Here is a 20,428-nt window from a genome sequence, read left to right on the forward strand (position 1 = left end):
TTCTCAGGAAAACACTGGGTTCCTGCAAACTTCTTCCCAACACAGTGGAACGGACAGCCCAAGTTGGCTCTGAGGGTGAATGTCATACAGAAACCCTCCCAAAGTATGAGTCTTTTAGCCATAAGAGTCACCACTGCTTGTGTACACCCATTCCAAAATACAATGCTCTGGTTTGCCTGTGATATCCTCTGAACGAAGGCTTGAGACGCTGTCAGCCTCATTCCTTGCTCAAAATGGCCTCTTCATCAGGTTTGGGCAGGTGTTCACATTTTAACTCCTGAGATAAGTTTGAAACAGGGCTTTCATATCCTAACTGGATTCCCTCGGACTTTAATATCATTCATTGACCTGCAGATGAAATATAGGGCCAGATTCCCTAACTTCTTTGAGCAAACTATCCAAATGATCTTCCAGCTCCACTGAAATGCATAAATGTATTCTTTTTTATTTGTTTGACCTTCCAAAAGGTACCAAATGAATGTGCTGGCAACTAAAAAGCCAATGGAGACTCATCTCTGACTTCTTTTTCCTACTATTTGTATTTTCTTTGTCCTTTAACGCCCAACTACAAAGTGAGTGATGATAGACGATTTTTCAATTTGAATCATGATCACTGTTAGATGTCAAAGGACAAAGGAAATAAATCATCTGAAAAGACATAAGGAGGTGATGCTGTTTTCATCATTCAAAGCCCTTTCCAAGTTGTTGGCAAATAAAAGTCTTCTCTGACAATGTTCTTTATTTTAACATGTTCTTTCTTGTTCTTAGCATGTTTTAACGTGTTCTTTCATGTTCTTTATCTCTCCTTGAGGAGGAAGTGCATTTGATTACTTTGAATTTTTGTTATCAGCCTGGTGATTTTTCAGGGCAAAAAGGTCAAAACCTTGCATAACATTGAAAAGAAAGCTCCCAATAAGAAAGAAACAGTGTAGGTGAAGAGGAGTTTTATACCCTTTGGAACTTCTGTAAGAGAGAAAAAGTCCCTCATCAAACCATGTTTTCCTTGCAAACTCAAGGGGAAAAAAAATCAAATTCTTTTCCAGTCAAGCAAGGCTTTGAAGTTTTTGCCTCAAAGTAAATGCCAGCAAACCATGCAGGTCCATGCCATTTCCACTTGTGATCATCTGTTGGAAAGCTGAAGGTGCTGGATGCAGTAGAGTTTTGGATAACTCGGGCACCTTCTCTGGGGCTCACCCTCTGAATCAGTGAAGTGAAACATTAATATTTATGTCCTTCAGCAATTATATACCATGGTAAGGAATAAGGTTTTGAGTGATGAAAACTATGCATCTACAGACTGTTCTGTTGCTCACTTAGTGAGCATTGCCATTGTCAGAACCATCTTTGGGTCATATTATTGTCCAGAACTGCAAGGTATTTCATGAGTTTCCTTACAGAAGCTGAAAAAAACCCCATTTTTCACTTTAACACAGACTTCACTCACCTTCCTGAAGTACCTTTAGAACAGAGTTCAGCACAAATTCTCCAGTTTTAGAGCTGTATGATCCAAAGGTCTGGGTAACTCTAAATGTTTATACTCTCCAAGTCTCAAGGATCATGAACATGTAAAGTCAGTTGTGGTGTTACTGAGGAAAATATTCCTTCCTGTGCCACATGCAGTGATCCACATTTACTAGAGCATTAAAATAAGAGTCCTTGCCATTCTCTTCAGTGAAAATGCTGCATTCTTTGCACCAATATTTGTCCCACTGGAGTCCCTGTAGGATTGGTATCTGGGAAATGCATCTCCCTGTGACCTGGGTATTCTGACTAAATGACAGACTGGATCCTCCAACAAGGCACAGGAAGGTGAAGATATTTAGAAGTTTGCAGGGATATTTTTATCTTCTAAGGACTGTAGAGCAGCCTGTGGGTTACATTTAGGTTCTAGAACAAACAAAACCGTGTAATAACGGTTGCTAATAAATTAGCACGTAAATATAGCATATTTCCAGAAATTGTGGAATCAGCTTGCTGCCTTTTTGCTTGGGTTTTGCAAATAGTTATTGATACCTTACCAAAAAAGCCCTGGTTTTACAGTGAAAGGTATCACAGCATAAATCCTTAGCAAGAAAGTGAAATCTGTGGAGAGAGTTTTGGTCATTAACTTTTACTGGCAAATCCATTTGATATAATTATCATATGTTGCAGGTAATGGACAGAGACAGAGTTTAGCATTGCAGTTTTTTTCACCCATCACCTCACATAAATCCTTAAGCTGAAACACAAACCAAAGTTCTACTCTGTGCCACAGTGGTGTCCTGGGCTGGTAGAGAAAAATGTTGGCTGTTGTAGCTAGAGAACCACGCTGCTGGTAACTGGCTATGATGGATTCTGCTACAAATAACATCCAAGTCTTTTCCTCTAGATTTTTAAAATATAGTCAGGGAAGGGAGGTTTCCTTCTGAACTCGCACACTGGGGTGGGCCATCCAGGTTACTAAATCAGCACAGCTCCTTATTTAACACTCCTGAGGATCTGGAGTTAGAGTATATTTGTAAGAAGATGAATTTGAGCTGTAGCTCTGCTATTCACATTTATTTAGTTGCGGAAACACTAGAGATTTCTATCATCTTTTTATCATAAGCATCACAAAGCAACCAATTTGAGCAGTGTTATTGATAGTGAGTACAATGCAATACTCACTCTTTCATCTGTTACAGAATAGGCAGGTTTTGTAATAAGATGTTCCTTTTTTTGTACCTTCTTTTCCGTCCAGCATATTGCATGTGTCTCATCAATGCATCACCTCTCCATCTCACTATCTGTGCTCAGAAGACCTCGTTTTTTCCCCTGCCTCTGTTCTTTAATTTCCTTCATCCTCTTTCCCACTGTTTCTCTCTGCCTGTAATTTTTTATGTCTCTAGAGTCATACTAGGGGATGGCTGGGGGGAGAATGTTGTTTGTGGTACAGATGATACAGTACACAAAATCCTATTTTTCTCATTTGAATAGAAGCCTGCAGAAGATCTGGCTTAATTTGTCAGCAGTGTATGTGTAACCATGTTTTAGAGGGACCTAGAAAAGATTTGGGACCAACCTGTTTAAAACCCAATTAGAGGGACATGGAGCTAGGTACAGGTTAATGACTAAAGTCAAGCATGAAAAATATACAAGTCTGTGATGTTTAAGCTGCAACATTAATAAAGGCAGAAAAAAGGGAAGCCTGAGATAGCAGTCAGATGAGACTGCACTTTTTGAACTTCAAGTTTATAGCTCAATGGCTTCCATGTAAATTTTCTAGGGAAGGAAGGTCTTCAAAATGGCTCCTCCCTTCCTAGATGATCCAGTAGCAAAAAAGTAAAACAAGTCTTCAGGCAGAAAAAATTGAAAAGAGTTGTTGAACAGAAAAATATCAGGATTTCATGTATACAAATGTACTGTAATACAAATCAGAGCCTTACCTCAGATATCAAAGGAGCAGTGGCAAATTCTACAAGCCAGAGTTAGAGGTCTCAAAGAGAAACCAAAATGTTATCAGTCCAATTTTGGAAAGACAGTGCTGTCCATCTCTCTGAAGTGAAAATGGTTACAGTTAAACAAAGAGCCCTGGCAAAAAAAAATAACAAAGGCTTGCGCCTTGGTCCTTAGTCTGCACAAGCTGCAGAGAAGCTGTAGAAGTGAATAAATCAGGAATTCACTGCACAGTGATCATTACACCTGAGGACAGCGTCACCTGTGGTAGGATGATTTGGGTTTAAGTCTGTTGAGCAATTTTTTGGAAAGAATAATGCAATTATAAATGGCAATTTGCCATTAGCCGCATTAAAACTTTAGTACATTAATAAGGTCCCAGGTTTGACCATCTGGATAACATTAGTAAGATCATTCAATCCAGTTTCTCTCTGTACATAACCTTTTATTTTTTTTTAATTAGTGTTTTCTCTGTGGCCAGACTAAAGGTACCATAGTGGCCTGACCCCAAAAGAAAACCTTCACTTTCTTTAGCCCTTTTTGATCACCTTTCCCTGAACAATTTCTCTGTCTATTATACCTCTTTTTATGATACAGAATAAAAAAGTAGGATTCAAGGTTGAGATGCAGCACTGACTTATATGGAGCAATGAAAATGACCCCAAGTATTCCTATACCTTTATTACCAAATAGTCATTTCACCATGTCCCTGGACATTACTGACCTTCAGCAGCAGTTCTGTGCAATCTCCCGATGCCACAGTGGGTTTTGTTCTATTATTTTTTTCTCCTTCCCAAAGCACTCTGAGCTGATATTAATCTAGCCAGACCACTGAAGTCTCTCCCTGCAGTGTTTCATAGTCATCATTTCTGCAGTTGAGGTGGCACTCATTGATTCATAGGTGTAAGATTTCAAAGCACACAGCAGACATTTCAGATATTGGTTACACACATCAGAAGCAAGTGTCAGCAGTGACACACCTTGTGACACAGGATTGTCACCTGTGCCACAAGGAGTGACTTCTGTGCTGTGTTACAAGCCACGCCTAGCAAGGAAGGCTGGGATGAACTGCCTCAGTGGCGGCATTTTAAAATAGATGGGATGTGCTGCAGGCACCTGACATCAGGTGAGGGGACAGGCTGCACTCAGAAGTGATGCTGGTGGATTTCAGTAATGTTGGAAATTATTTCAGTAATGTATGGAAATTATTTTCCATTTCCCACGCTCCTGGCAGGATCACTCATGCTGTGGAAATGAAGAAAATGTTTCCATCAAGCCCATCCCCAGAGACACTCAGGTGCTTCTCCTCTGGGAGGAGCGAGGGCAGAATGATTTACTGTTCTCTGCCTCTCTCTCTCTGCCTGAGGCAGGGCACACAGACACATCACAAGAGGTGGGAAAGGTTATTTATGTGTTTACCACTTCCCTGGTATCCTAAAATGTCCCCTCCTCCTGGCAAGTCATCTGTTACTTCTCAGCATCTCTGTTAGGATGGGGTGTGACTCCAAAACCATCACAAGAAATTCTATCATTCAGTGCCATGTGCAAAGAAACAGTTGAATTGGAAGGATTTTAGAAAATATTAAACTTGCTGCTTGAATATCCTCAATATCCTGTGGCTGGCTTTCCAGTAAATGGGATGTCATGCATGGCTCCTCAGAAGCTTGGGTAGATACAAGTGAGCATGTTCTCCTTTTACTCCTCCTCTTTTCAAAAAGCTTCACATCTCTTTGTCTTCTTTTGCTCTCCACACAGACAGACACAAACAGACCCTTTCCCAGCATTCCTCTAATTTTTTTCCAAGCATTCTTAGTTATAAGAGCAGAAACCCAAAAGTTAAAAAAAAAGCCTCTACTTAAATAACCCCACTGAAAACCTGTCTGAAAGGAAAACACTTAAAAATTGGGTGACTCGTATGTTCAGACTGTCATAGGACTATTTTGAGCTCCCCTTCTTGGATTAGTTTTTTGGTGGGTTTTGGGGTTTTTTTTGAGCTCTAATTCAAAGACAACAGCACAGCAGCTCTTCTGAGAAGAAGTGAAATAAGTGGATGACTTTGATAAATGAAACTATTCTTCCCTGTGATTAGCCTATAAGTAAAAAGATAGATAAATATGACTAAACTCTTCCACAGCAAAAAATAAAACAAACAGAAAGGGACAAACTCCGAGCAGACAGTACCTCTGACTCCTGTTGAGTGGTGACTGAAGAGAAAAACAGAAATAACCTGCAAAGAGGGCTTACAGCAGGGTGTGTTTTGTTGGTAGTAGGGATCAATCCCTGTGCCATCCCTGGAAGTGTTCAAAGCCAGGCTGGGTGAGGCTTGGAGCAACCTGGGATAGTGGAAGTTGTCCCTGGGCCTGGCAAGGGCGTTGGAATGAGGTGGTCTTTAAGATCCCTTCCAACCCAAAACATTCTGTGGTTCTCTGACCCCAATTACCAGGGAATGCAATTACCTGAGAAACTGCTATTTATAACTTCACAAAATGAGAAGTACTCACCTCAGAAAACACAGCATTCCCTACAGAACATTGTTTCTTTGGAATTATTAACACAAAAGGTGTCAGTGCTGCCTTTGAGTCTCTTGCTACTCAAGCTGTGTCATCTACCCTGACAATCTTAAAACTCTTGCTGTATTTGACATTTATTATAAACCTCCGGCTCCAAGAATGGTGACAGCATGGAGATATCAAACCACTTCTGTATTTCATGTGTTTCCCACATGTCTGGCAGAAGCTATTTTATAAGAAACAAATATGGTGTATTCCTTGGACAGAAAACATTCAAAAGTTTAAAAATCCTTAGGAGACCTTTTCTTCTGTAAAGAAAATCATAATTTGTAATACTGTTTCATGACTTTGAAATGGTCTCTTTTGTGATTTTTATTATCAATACTAGGGACAGCTGCAGGGTTTAATTCTCAGTCTGAAGATAGGCCAAAATAAACCTTCTGAGAAGAGAAAACAAGTTGACTTGTTCAGCTCAATAAAAGCAATGTCATCAGCTTCACTGTTAATTTCTAGCAGAAGCATCCATCTGTGAACAATATGAGAAGCAGTCAGGGGACAAAAAAAGACATAGATCTTTCTCATCCAGATCCCCAGACACAATCTCAGTTACTGTGCTGGGTTGCTAACACTTACACAGTAAATAATAGTTAAAATTTATCCCAGGTGTAATTCAGTAGAGTTAGTACAGGAATGAATTGCTCTGTTTGGATGTGATTACCCCTATTTATTATAAACACTTTTGATAACTTGTTATAAATCTGAAGTATTTCTAGTTTCCATGCCAGCAGAACTGGTGATATCCTCCACACAACTGCAGCAGAGGTGGCAGTTTGGCTGACAGAGAAAGAGATATTTGGGCACAGATGCACTTTGCTGCTATGTGAGGCAAGATAAAGGCTGCATTTGGAAAAAGAGGTCATTTTAGAACAAGGAATTTCATAGTTTGAAGTATTTGTATAGCATGCAGTTGTTGGGAGGCCTCCAGATGTCTCCAGATATGCTGAACTATTCTGGGTTTTTTCAGATAAATAAGCAAACAGAAGGTCTGGAGTGGAAAACAGGTCTTGATGTATGGATGTGCTGTATGCATTCCTCCTCCCCTCACCCTGCAAAGCTGGAAAACTCACACAGCGACTGCCACCACGAAGCATTCAATCCTGTCATGCCCTCCACTTAAGCCCCTCCAAGAAAGGACCCACTCCTGTGCCTACTGCAGTCTTCAAGAGATAACTCTTTTCCCAGTTCCTTATCTTCACATATAGAACCTAAAAGAGCAAAGAGACTGACAACACAGCCAGGGTCATCTTGAATAAAAGTGTAGAAGAAGCCTGGAAATGTGTAATGGGGGAAGAGACACCTTGCAGTGAAAACCTGGGTTGGTACTACCAGAAGTTGCCCAGTGTCATCACCACCCTGCCCAGGCTGGGACAAGTGACAAGTACCCTCCCCTAGAAGACCATGGAGATACAGCACCTGCCCAGCAAAGCACAGCCAGGGTGGTGACCAGAGCCCCCCTGGTGCTGTGTGTGACCTCACAGGGCATTTCAGCCCAGCAGGTACATTTGGAGCACCCACTTAACACCCCTGGTGTTACCCCACCCATTATTGAGGTTGATCCATTGAATTAAATGACATTGAACCTAAATGTACTGTTCAGCAATTATCAGCTAATGGCATGTCATTATCAGTATATTTCCTTGAACATGATTTGGGTTTAAAGTACATGAATTGACTCATTGCAAAAAACAGGAGCATTACTTTTTCATTCCACCAGTAAAATATGCCATCATATTTAATGGTGGCTGAGACCCTCAGCTCCACTAATCATTTGTTAGGCCTCACAGGGGATGTAAAATACAGCGTAATAGCACTGCAGTATAATAGCATCATCCTTACCCCTTGGGATCTAACAAAACCATATTGCAACAATTCCAGTTTAAAACTTGTAGCTCATTTTTCCATTTACTAAAGTGCCTCAAAACCAATTTACAGTTAAACACCGGGTGGACCTGAAGAAAACACAGACCTAATATGGCAAGCCATTGTATTGCAGCCATTATGCTTTGTAACATCTTGGATCAAATTAAATCCAATACTCAATCCAACTACTGCAAACAGAACATTGCCAGCTTCCTCTTCACCCCCCCCCTTAAGCACAGCAGTTTTGCAAATGGATATGGCAAAAAACAAATCCCATGAGCCTTGTTTCTTTTGCCTGGTAATTGATGAGTAACCTTGGGGTACACATATGCATCACCCTAGTGGAGGCCGAGCACAAACATTTGCTGTGTTCATTTGTAGGTAATGGGTTTCCTTTCTGACATACTCAAAAGCTGTATCCTCTTGAAGGATGTGAACATGAGACACAGGTTGAAAACCATTTAATCTTTACAGCAGAAACAGGTGACAACCTGGTTAGAGAGTGAATTCCCATCTAACCACTCCTCTAGGAAGACCTGCATGTGTTTTGATAATTTATTTAATTGAACTATACTGTAAAAGAAATGGTTTAAAATCAGGACACGTTTTTCTGGGTATTGATTTTTATGCTTTTTCATGTTGTCTTTTGCAGCAGCCAGTATTGCTAAAAGCTCTACCTCATCTAAAATACACAAAGTGAAGAAAATTTACCCTTTTTCAGTGTTTTGTCAGTCAATGTCCTCCTAAACCAGACTTCAAATTATTTTGTATAGTTGTCTATGGACTTTTTTCCCCTAGAAGTATGGAAGTGCTTTTGGATATTTGTTGTTGTAGTGCGGTAGTCTGTATCTTCGGACTGAAATGCCACCAAGCAATGATATTTGCCATAGAGGGGATAATTATCATACGGCTCAATCCAAACATTTGCAAGTATCTGCTCAAGTCTAAAATATCTCTGGATCCAGTGTTTAACAAAGATTTAATTTTGCAGTGCTCCCATACTGGTCTATTTCCTTAAGTGACAGAGCAAAGGGTTTTAGGCCCCAAGGATGAGGTCAGTCCCTACTCCAGCTGTAACTATAGTCACTCACGTGCATCTACAGCTTTTTGGATGCTTGCCACCAGAACTTAAGAAAAGAACTGTGAAAGTCACCTTCCCTCAAGCACATGTTTTAGCAGATGTTGCATCAGCAGTTCCTGATTCAGTGGAAAATAGGACGTCTCAGGAACAAAGCAGATTCAAGAGCACCATGAAGACACTAAGACACCTGATGGAAACATGGTAATCATTCATCCTCCCTCCACTAGAGCAGAGGATAGCAGAGGTGTGCCCCTCCAGAGGTGGAGCCAGGAGGTGAGGGAAGGAATGCCTACCATGAAAAGATACACCATACAGAGAAAAGCCACAACCATCTTTCTTCCCTTGGCAAGTGGACACACACCATTAACTACACAAGGACACGAAGAAATAAGAGACTGTAATGTCCTGAACAGCAAAAATTTGCATCCTAAGTCACCTGCCTAAGACTGGGCATTTTAGGCTTATGTGTGATAAATAGGCTGAGATCCTTTAGCTTGTAGATAGACTGCCTGCTAGCCTATCCCATGAGCAAAGGGAGGGGGAAATGGAGCGTTCACAACGCCAGGACTTAAGGACTGTTTCCTTCTCTCATCAACGGGAAGAATGAGGTGATTTCACCAGTAATTCAGAGCAGCAGATTCCTGAGGGCATGAGATCCTCGCATCTTGAGTATGTTGAATGGCTCTCCTACTGATCGTGCCTGCTCCTTTTGACCACAGAGCAAACCTGGACTAACAGCTGGTTTAGTTCCTTTGCCCATATGTTGTCATCTACGAAGTAAATATCGGTATTTGTTCTAATTGTCCAGGCTTTAAACTGGAGGCTCGCTTTGAACTCATGGATAGTGTAACCATCCTGCATCCTTCTGTTTCACTCTGCCAAAGACAGCTAAAATAGGTAAGATTACCCATTTCTTTCCATCTTGCCTAAACAATGTCTGAGATGACATTTTCAGATATAGACATACACACTGCAGGCATACAAAACCAGAAGGATGGAATCCCATTCCTGAAAAAGGTGAGGTGAATCTCATCAATATGAGTCTGTGCTCAGTTAATTTTCCATGCTGGGAAACCTGAAATTTGCTCTCTCATCTTTCTTTGTATAGTCCTAATTTTAACCCCAACTCCGATGTTTTTAACATGTCTTTGGTTTCACAATTTATTGGGACATGGACTAGTCTCAGTCCATCAATTGTCAATTTACAAAGGTGATATTTCCTCTTCATGTCTCTCTGTGAAACTTCCTGTCAACACCTTTACCCAACCCATGTCCCTTGACACAGCAACATACTCTCCATATATCAACACCAGGTGATTGATAAGATGTGATGCTGTCCATGAACTTGCTGACAGTGCACTGCCCCATCATCCAGGTTATTAACAAAGACCTTAATCAGTTTTTACCCCAGCAATTTACCTTCAGGGTTGCCACCAAAAGCAGCTGCCGTTTGTACCCCTGAACATCATTCTCCAAGCCCAGTGTTCCAGAAAATTTTTCGCAATTTATCATCCAATTCTGCCCTCTTTTTCTTCTGCATTTGACCATAAGTTTACCATGGGGGATTATGCTGACGGCCTTGCCAAATTGAAGGCAAACAACATCCATTCTCTTCCCTTGTCTGCTCATCACAGAAGGTAATCTGTTATTAAGCAGTATGCTCAATTTCAAATGTTTTGGTTAGTTGGATTTTTTTTTGTGACAAAACAGGGAATAGATGTCATAGAAATCTAAGCACCTAAATATCCCCTTGACATCAATCATAAAAAACCATTGAAATGCCAATGAAAGCACAAGCAGCACTTTCTCCATCCCGTTGACGACACTAAATATTTCAAATATATACAACCATGGTAAGAAGAGACTTTAGTCTCTGCCTTAGAGCGTAAAGGGATGCCATGACTAGCATGATTTTCTAGTATTTCAAATCCTGTGTTTCCAGCTTGAAATGGTGGGCAGGTGGCCCAAAAATAAATCAGGAACTTGGGCTGAGGGTCTTAGTTAGTTCAGTGAACCATGGAGCGTTTGTGAGGTTTGCTTTTTATTCTCTTTTCAGTACTGCTGCTAAATGAAGAGATCTTTATTGGGATGCTGAGCCCTCAATATTAAATACTGGCTCTCTCTAACCTGAGAGAAACAAAGATATTTCTGGTCCTGCACCCCTGCAATGTTCTGAAATGCGATCCCCTGTGAAGCATAAACTTCTTTTTAATTTGCCATTGTTTGTACTAGTAAATTAACAACACTGGGGCACAGGTGCAGGGATTCAGCATCCATGATGGTAAAAAGATAAAAAAGCTGATCCCTGGTTTTGGCCCAGACCAGCCAGTGGCTTTCCAAATGGATGGTTCCCCAGCATGGTTTGGGAATCAGTTCAGACCAGGGACCTTCCCCATGAAGCTCTGGAGGGAAGGGAAAGGCCTGGCACAGCCTGGCTGTGCCAGCTGGCCCCAAGGCTCCACAACAGCTCCCATCACTGGATGGTTTGCTGGTAGTGATGAAAGTGTAAATGTTTTCCCAATCAATTCAGAAGCGAATGCAGCATTTTTCCCATGTTGTAACTCAAATGTCTCCCCTCTTCCCTCTGCAAGGATGTATAGGATTCCTCCACTGTCATGGAGAAGCTGGCATACTTTCCCCAGCACCTGGGTTTCTCAGTGCCTGACCTTAATGTTTCCTCTCTGTCAGGCAGAGGCTGCTGCTGCCTTTGAAGGAATTCAGTACTAATAGCACTGTCTGGCAGGGAGTGACAGACTCAGAGGATCAAAGACAAGAACATAAATCTAACAACCTCCAGCCCAGAAACCATCTCCCCCCTCCCTACTGATAAGCATGCAAGATTGAAGAGAGGTGGAAGGATTTATTTGGAGCAGAAAACTTTACGAGGAATGGAGAGAGAGGTAACCACTTACTAATGATCTTATGAAAGCAGGGAATTTCCCTACATATTAATATGCACAGATCTCTTTTTAAGTCGCTCTGAACCCTCTTAAGGTGATTAGTTTTGCTGTATTTTCTCACCCCGGGGCAGGGAAATCCTATTGCTGTGACACTTGGCAAGCTAAAGAAGGTCACCTTCTCCCTTTCCCACAGGGACATTCCAGCCAGGCTCTGACAGCTTGCCTGTTCCTGGTTTCTCTTAGGGATAATATCTCTCTTGGGCATGATTAATGCAATGTCAGAGCACTCTGGATTCTTAAACCAAAGGATTTGCAAAACTTACAGACACCTCCAGGAGCTGCAGGGCCAAGGTAGATTTCTTGCTTGCTCTCTCTGTTTTGTACCAGCACCCACTGCCCTTTCCACTGCCTTCCTCACTGGGAGCTGGAGAGCCCTTGTTCAGGGAACCACATGCATCACAAGATCCCCCACAAAGCTCCTCAGTTGTTCTCTGTGTCATAGAACCATAGAATTATTTGGGTTGGAAAAGACTTTTAAGATCATCATGTCCAACTGTTAACCCAGCACAGCCAAGTCCGCCATTAAATAACGTCCTTCAGAGCCACATCTACACATCTTCTAAATATTCCCAGGGTTGGTGACCCCACCACTTCCCTGGGAAACCTGTCCAGTGCTAGACCACAGTGAAGGAATTGTTCCTGATATCCAATCTAAACTTCCTCTGGTGCAACCTGAGAGCATTTCCTCTCGACCTGGAGATGTCCTTCAGTCTCTTCTTCCTGTTTTGTGCTCTCCAGTCCTGCTAGGATACTCTTTGGGGAGCATGACATCCGTATCAGTGTTAATTAATATATTGGAGTCTGTTAGATCAGTGCTTCAAGGGCAGGAGAATTTTGAAAAGATACTTGCACATAGCAAGGGACCTAAGAAGTTTACTGGAACTCTACACTGTTTTCATTTCTTCACCCCAGGTGGCTTTACTTAAACTAATTTTTTTTAGTTATAATGTTAATTATGTTGGAAATCCTTGTTCAAACAGACAATGATCTCAAATGGACTCCTTACCTGAACCAGTATAAAATAAAGCATGAAAGTCTTTTCTACATTTAGATACCTCTTCATCCCAAAGGAGCTCAGCTATTTCAGCCCACAGAGGATGGTCCCTGTTAATAACTATACCACTGACTTTGACTGTTTCAAAAACTGGGTCCATGCTATTTTATAGGCAGTGGAACTGACTGAAGGAGAGTTTTGGGTTGTAGAAGGTGATTTTAACCAAAGATAAAGTAAATTTTGATCTCGGCTTCCACCTAATCACTGACTTCCTGTCATAGGGGAAAGACTACATATCAGTGCTAAGCTCAAGTGAACCAGCTGAGGAACAGGCTGTGTCAGGAAATGCCTGGCTGGAAAGCTCCACAGTGTAGATGTCTGCATACCACTGAAATACATACAAGTGATTTTTCTTGATACTATCGAAAAAGTGCTGATTTGAAGCCTATAGCAGATGAATGTGAACAGTCATGACTGTCAGCAGTACTATCTTGCAGACCTACAGGAAGACTGGGTCAGGACTGGAAAAATAGGATTTTTAATCTTGCCCTAGAAGTGCAATTGACTGAATTTCTTTCTAAGTGAAAAGCAATCACCACTTTCTCCCTGTCACCAAAGCTGCTCCTGCCTTTCTGCCTCCTATCTCCTATAATTAGAGCAGACACCCATAAAGTCTGATATTGACACTGAACACTGCTGAGGGAAAAAGAACAAGTATGAATGGGTGGCTTGGAGTTTTACAGCACCTTCTGTTGCAGCCTCCTAAAACTGTCACAAAAACATAGATTACTTGTTTTACAGGCAAATGACTACAAGATAATAGATGGTCCTATTTCACTAATATGTTTGAACATGACAGCTGGGTTGAAAGAATTGAGGGTTATTAAATGGAAAGAAGTAAATGAAAATATCAATAGTAGTTACTGCAGAGGATCATTTCCTGCATTTTCCTTAAGAGGAAGAAAAATTGTGGTTTGTTTGATGGTGCACACAAATAACATATACATCAAAGTTTTACCCTACTAAGTTATAAACCTTCTTGTTGAAAATGTTCTGTACAGATATAGAAAAAAGTCTTTCCTTTGGCTGATAAATTTCCATCAAGAAGTGAAGCTACTAAAATAAAACCACTCAACCCCTCTTCAACCAGTTGTACGAATATAAATTGCTTTTTAAATGCAGATGAATCAGAATGAATGAAGTTGGAATCCGCATATATGTGCTGAGCCACTGGTTTGTATTTTCTGTTGCCTTTGGTCTGAATTTCAAGTTTTAGGAGAGCTTCCTTTATTTTCATAGTTCATTGCAGTCCAGCCACAGTGGGGTTATATGGGTGTCTTCTGCTCTTCCTCAGCCACTGCTTCCATGATGTGTCTGAATAGTAAATTGAGAATATTTAGCATGCTTGTTTTGTGTATCTGTTTAATTGCACCAGACTGGGCAGCTGGTCACTTTGCAAAAAGAACAAAACCAATACATTTTCTTTTATTCTTCTTTGGGCCAATACCAAGTCTTGGATGTTTATGTATTTTTTCATTTTAAGTATGGGGGAGGGGGAATCAAATTTCAGTGTTTGGCATTGAAAGACTTGAGGTTAATTTTATGGTTTATGTGATTTTTTTTTTTTCAAGGATTGTGTCTATTAAAAAATCAGATTTTAGAATTCTAGTGAAAAACAACCAATTGTACGGTCTCTGTGGCCTCTCAGAAACAACAGTTTGAGAACCAGAATGCCATGTTCCATGCTGCTGTCCAGCCAAGATGGAAATCTCACTGCAGCTGTCATTTTCAGGCTCTCTCTGTAATCATTACACAGCAGTAGTAACAGAAAAGGCCCTTAACTATAAAATCTTGCACACAGAAGTAATAATAGAAATTTTCTTATTATAAATTTTTGTGCATTACATGAGTTAGGCAGTTTATCTTTTACTGGTTAAAAAACAAACAAACAAACAAATATACAATCTGAAAAATAAGCAGACTGTGTGTTGGAATAAGAAATTGGGAAACAATTCAGATATGGGCTGTTGTGGTCGAGGATGGAAAAGGGGAAGAACTGGCTCCAAAGAGGTTAGAGATGGAAGGAGAATGGGGATATGAACAACTCGATCTAGTCCATGGCAGGAAGGTTGGAACTGGATGACCTTTAAGGGCCCTTCCCACCAAAACCACTTTGTGATTCCATGATTCTACATCCTTGATAGTTCCAGACAGAGCTCTTCTGAAATGAGGGGTATTCCCCAAAGATCTGAAGTTACTACAGGTGATGTCTTAGTTAAGGCAGGATGGCTGAAGGGAATAAATAAGTTGTATTTTACGCCTCTGAGGAAACCTTCCAATATGTTCCTTGTGTATTAAGCTTCCAGTATAAGATCTGCCTCTGTTCCTCCTTTTTCCAGCACAACAGTTAGAGGCATTCAGAAGCGTTCCCTGCATATTGAAACTTTTTTTTTAGATGTTTATTTCAATTTTTTATAATAATTTTCCTACAATTGACCAGCTGGGTCACCTTCCATCCAAAATGTCATTTGTCCTAGGTCTTTCTATTTCCACGCCTGCACAGTTCAGTGACATTTTGTTCCATCTGTCCATCTGGTTACCACACCTGCCTTCCCTTCCTCCAGGTACAGAAGCTGATGACTATGAAAAATAAAAGTTTAGACTGAAAAACAATGCAGTCCTGTTCTTCCATCACACATGCTATTTTTAAAGGAAAATGTCAATGAAGTTCCAACTCAATTTTATTTCAGCAGTAATGGTCCCCTGAAGATTTGCAGGGAGTGAAAGTCAAAAGCAAGATATAGGGAAGCAAATCTACTGTTTGACCAATATGAAGCATCACAGCCTGAAAAAAAATTGGATCAGTTCTTCCATTTTTAGATCACAATGCCTGCCATATCACAGGCTGTTCCAAAATATCTTTGTACAGTACAGATTTTACTGATATTAAGGAACTCCAAGATTTTTTCAGCATAAAACAAGCATTCCATTTGGACTGGAAAAAAAAGGCAAAAGTGTAACAAATCTATGTCATAAGTTTGTCATTTAACATAAAGAGGAAAGGCATAGCTCCCAAACTACACTGCAAGAGGACTCAAAATGTATATTCCTTACAGGCAATAAGCAAATGAATTTTTGTGTGTCTGAGAGAAAGAGAGAGAGAACAGGGAGAGAAAAATTAATTTAATTTGTGTTTTTCCTTAGCAGCATTTCACAGTAAATTATTTTATTAGCCCATGGCTTCATGACTGATGGTACTTTACTTTCCCAAACTTTACTGAGTAGAGGTGAACAGATGTGATTCTCCCAGTGTCAGTAGTTTGCCTGAGCAACCCTGAAGTAAGTGAAAGCATCAACATGCACAGAGGAAATGGTAATAAATGTCTCACACTCAAAGAGATCTATGACACATGGCCATCCCCTTGTTATTCAGCTTTTTACTTACTGACAGTTATTTTTCACACAAGTTGAAACAGTTCAGGAAAAAAAATGCCTGCAGGAGATTTCTGCAATTCCAGTGGAGTTAAGCAAACTGGTCAATGACTGACCACTCTCTGCAGTGAATCAGGGATCTGATAAAAAATCTCAGACCAGGAAGGAAAACATCAAGTAATTCAAGCAGTTCTCACTTGCACAGGAGCAGTTGGGATGGCTGCAAAGATGTTTCTTCACTTTGGATAAGCCTTACAAAACCTGGATAGAAAAAGAAGGAAATTATTAAACCTGGTCTTACTACAGAATGATTTTGAACTTGCCTGTGAGTAAAAGTGTGCTTAAGTTTCCCTCAATAAATGAGGCTGAGGTTCAGGTTCAGGTACCCTCATTTGGGTACCAAAAGTCTGGCTGTGTAGATGGAGGATTTAGATCCTGCTGCTCTTGATGAAAACAAAGGAGCAGAGGGTAATTTCTCCTACCCTGAAATACATGTTTACAAGATTGATTGCTCTCTGATGCTCAGCAAGCCAATCTTTCTGCAGGATCTCCAGTGAGATGTTGCACCTGCCTAAGCAGCTGGTGCCAAGGGATGTCAGGCAGGATTTCCCTCTAGAAGCCTTCAAAGGCAGCATGTGCAAGACACTGGTTACTCAAATGGAGATATTTACTTCCAACAGAGCACTTTCACCATTACCCTAAAATTTAGGTTCAGCCTGAGAGTCTCAGTTCCCTGGAGAATTTCTAGCCAATTTTCAGTCCTGCTCTTCAGGAATCAAGTGAGGAACCCAATATAAAACAATTAACAAGACCTATGTTCCTTTTGTAATTGGAAGAGAAGGATTCTTTCATAGCAACACACAGGAGGGAATGCCAAACAGATGGAAACGTCTACAAATTCTCTGTGACAAAGTTTTTTGAAATGAAATTGATCTTCAGAGACTCATCCACTAGACATTACCTCCCAAGTATATACTCTGGGACAGGGCACATCACAGGAAGCAGGTCAGGAACGTTTCTGACAACATCTCACATCTAGAGTGGGAAAACAGAAAAACCTAAACCTGCTTGCGGCAGATATGGGGCTGATAAACTAAAGGCACCACCTTGGCATTTTCTGCAGCTGGCTTACAGAGAGGGCTGGAGCCCTGATTCCACAGTGAGGAGCTGCAGCTCACAAAACTGCCTGTAAGTGGTGCACTGTTTGAGGGAGAAAGAAAGACATGGACAGGCAAGAAAAAAACATTGCCATGTTATCAGGTCGACTCTGGTGATTTGGGGGTCTCTCTTCTCAGCACCGTGGGACCCACACCCATATCTGCCCTGTGTGCAGCCAGGTGACACTCTGCAAGTCTGAGCAGTGAAATGAGTGTTTGCTGCTCTCTGCAAGTGGCAGCTTGTCCCTGCAGCCAAATTCTACTCACACATAAGTCAACCATAGAGTTCACCCACACCACCCTGGGAACATGATCATGCCTTTTTTGTTAATGCTCCCCCAATTGGTGCTCAAGAAAGATGAAAGTATGCTCCACCAAGAGAGCACTCCATCAGGAGTGAAAAACAGCACCAAGGGAAAGAAAAAAAGTTGTTGAATTGAGCAGCCTATTGTCCCAAAGCTGTAAAATTCATCTATAAGGTCAAATTCAGCAATTGTTTTGCAATTACTGCAAGCTCTTAGTAGACAAATCTTTGTCCTTAGCTTTTGTCATCCCAAAAGAGTCACAGAAGCTTAGAAATATAAGCTGGGAAAGACCTCAATAGGTGATCTAATACCTTAACCAGAGTCTTTGTTATTCAAACAAATAAAGAGTAATTTCTCTACAGTTACTCTACTGCAATTACAGTTTAAAAAAAAAAAAAAGCCCTTTACCAGCACAGCAGTAACTAAAAAATCAAACGTTGTGCTATTCTCTGAGCTCCTCTAAGATTTACAGCAAAATACATCCCTGTCTTCATTTGGCACCATGAAGTACACAGAAATTGTTATAACACATTGCAGTGAATCTGAGAGAGCCTTTCCATAAATCAGGTGAGAACTTTCCCTGCTCTACCAGGGCTGGGTTTAGGTGTCCAACTGGTGGGGGTCCAGTGCAGACAATATCAATGACTGCTACCACTGCACTGTTCACACTCAGAAAAAGGCAGAATAATAGATTGAAGTCACAGATCATAGAATGAAGTCACAGAAACATGGAATCATAAAGATTGGAGAAGGTCTCCAAGATCATCCAGTCCAACCGTTGACCAAATACCACCAAGGCCGCTAAACCATAGCACGAAGTGACATATTCACTCAATTTTAATGCTTCCAGGGATGGTGACTTCACCACTTCCCCAGAAAGGCTTAAACACTCCAATGCTTAAACACTCTTCGAGGATAGAAATAATTCCTAATATCCAGCCTACCCCTCCCCTGGCACAACTTGAGGCCATAACCATCACAGCCCAGACTTTCAGTCTGGACAGGAGATGGTGCAGCACTTCTCTAAAAGCAACCAAGGAGTGTATGTATTATCACATTAGTTCTTATGTGAAAGCCAAAAATCATGAGAAATATTCTTCTTCGTGCTCGGTCCCTCATCATGCCGCCAGATTTGACTTCTAGTGGGGCAGACAGCAGCCACTGAGATTGGCTCAGCTGTTCAGAGCATGGCACTGATAACACCAAGGTCATGGGGTTTATCCCTGTACAGGCCACTCACTTAAGAGTTGGACTTGATGATCCTTGTGAGTCCCTTCCAACTCAGAATATTCTATATGAAAATGAGAATGTAAAGTTTTGTCTGTGCCACGGGTCTGTACTTCCCTCCAGCTCTAGACAGACAACAAAGAGCACACAGTTTCTACAGCAAGTAGCCCAGAGCAACACAAAAGCTGCATCAAAGCCCACCACATGACTTTTTTAGTTATGGGGTGGGGGCTTTTTTGGAGTTGCGTTTTTTTTAACAAGTTTAACGAAATCATCATTTTCATGGCTGAATGATGCCTTTCTCCTTTTGCCAGGTCACCTCTGAGGGAGACACTGCAGTTGGGTTTTATCTGATACCATCAGAGCAGATGAGCCAGTGTACTGTACGTACAGTAAAGGAAAGCTGCTAATAGAAATGTCTGACCTTGGGACAAAGTGGCTGAGATCCACATTGGAGGGTGAAATAGCACTGACAGTGAAGGTCCACTGCATAATAAGCTAAATCTGACAGCAGACTAACAGAAAAATTAATTAGCAGCAGCTGAACTCTTATATGTGACCCAGTTTCAGGAAAAAGAACGAAAGTGTTTTCTTTAAGCAGCTTTCAACATCATCAGCTTCCTTGACACTTTGGGGTCTTTTGTGGAAAGTGAGACACCAGATGCAGGGGATGGTAGCGTGCCCCCAGTTCTCTGTCAGTTTTGATTCAAACCACTGCAGGATACACCCCAAAGTCCCATATTTTATAAGCACTAGAAAATATGCATTTGCTGGTGGAAAGGTCATTTTTAATAGCAATGTGATAAATATGAACAGGAGCTGTGCTGGAAAATTATCCACAGAGGACTTCCATAGTGCAAGGCTTCATCTATCAGGGGTCTCCTGCTTCACTGTACAGCCCAGCCCAACAAAGTGCACCTCAGATCATCAAACCAAGATGAGTAAATATCAAACATGGTTCACCTAAGAACTTTTAAAACCCATTAATTGTTTCTCACAATAAAGGAAAACAGATTTCAGAAGTGCAAGACTTATAACTGAAACCCAGTTCTTTACACAGTCCACACTTAATTATGGCCAAAGATCAAATCTTACATTTTTTGCCAAAGAGAAATCAGCAAACCCAAGGAGCAATAGGAGTTATCAAGAAGCATAAGCCCAGTATAACTGAGTGCTTCGTGTCATTCTTGGAACTGGAAATTTTTTGAATGCTGCAACTAAACGTAAAATACAGCAGCATGTCTTGCCTGTTCGCTATTTCTTTGCATAAACAACTAAATTTGAGTCATAAGGAAAGATTCCAGAGTTTTAGCTCTAGAAGCTGAAATATTCTGCAGATCTAGAGGTGAAGTAAACCTGGGGAAAATAAACGTGATTGTGAAAGATTAATTTATGGCTGGTAAAGCCTTTATTTGCTGCAGTTTCCAT

The sequence above is a fragment of the Corvus hawaiiensis genome, chromosome 3, assembly GCF_020740725.1.
Source record: "Corvus hawaiiensis isolate bCorHaw1 chromosome 3, bCorHaw1.pri.cur, whole genome shotgun sequence".
Taxonomy (NCBI): Eukaryota; Metazoa; Chordata; class Aves; order Passeriformes; family Corvidae; genus Corvus; species Corvus hawaiiensis.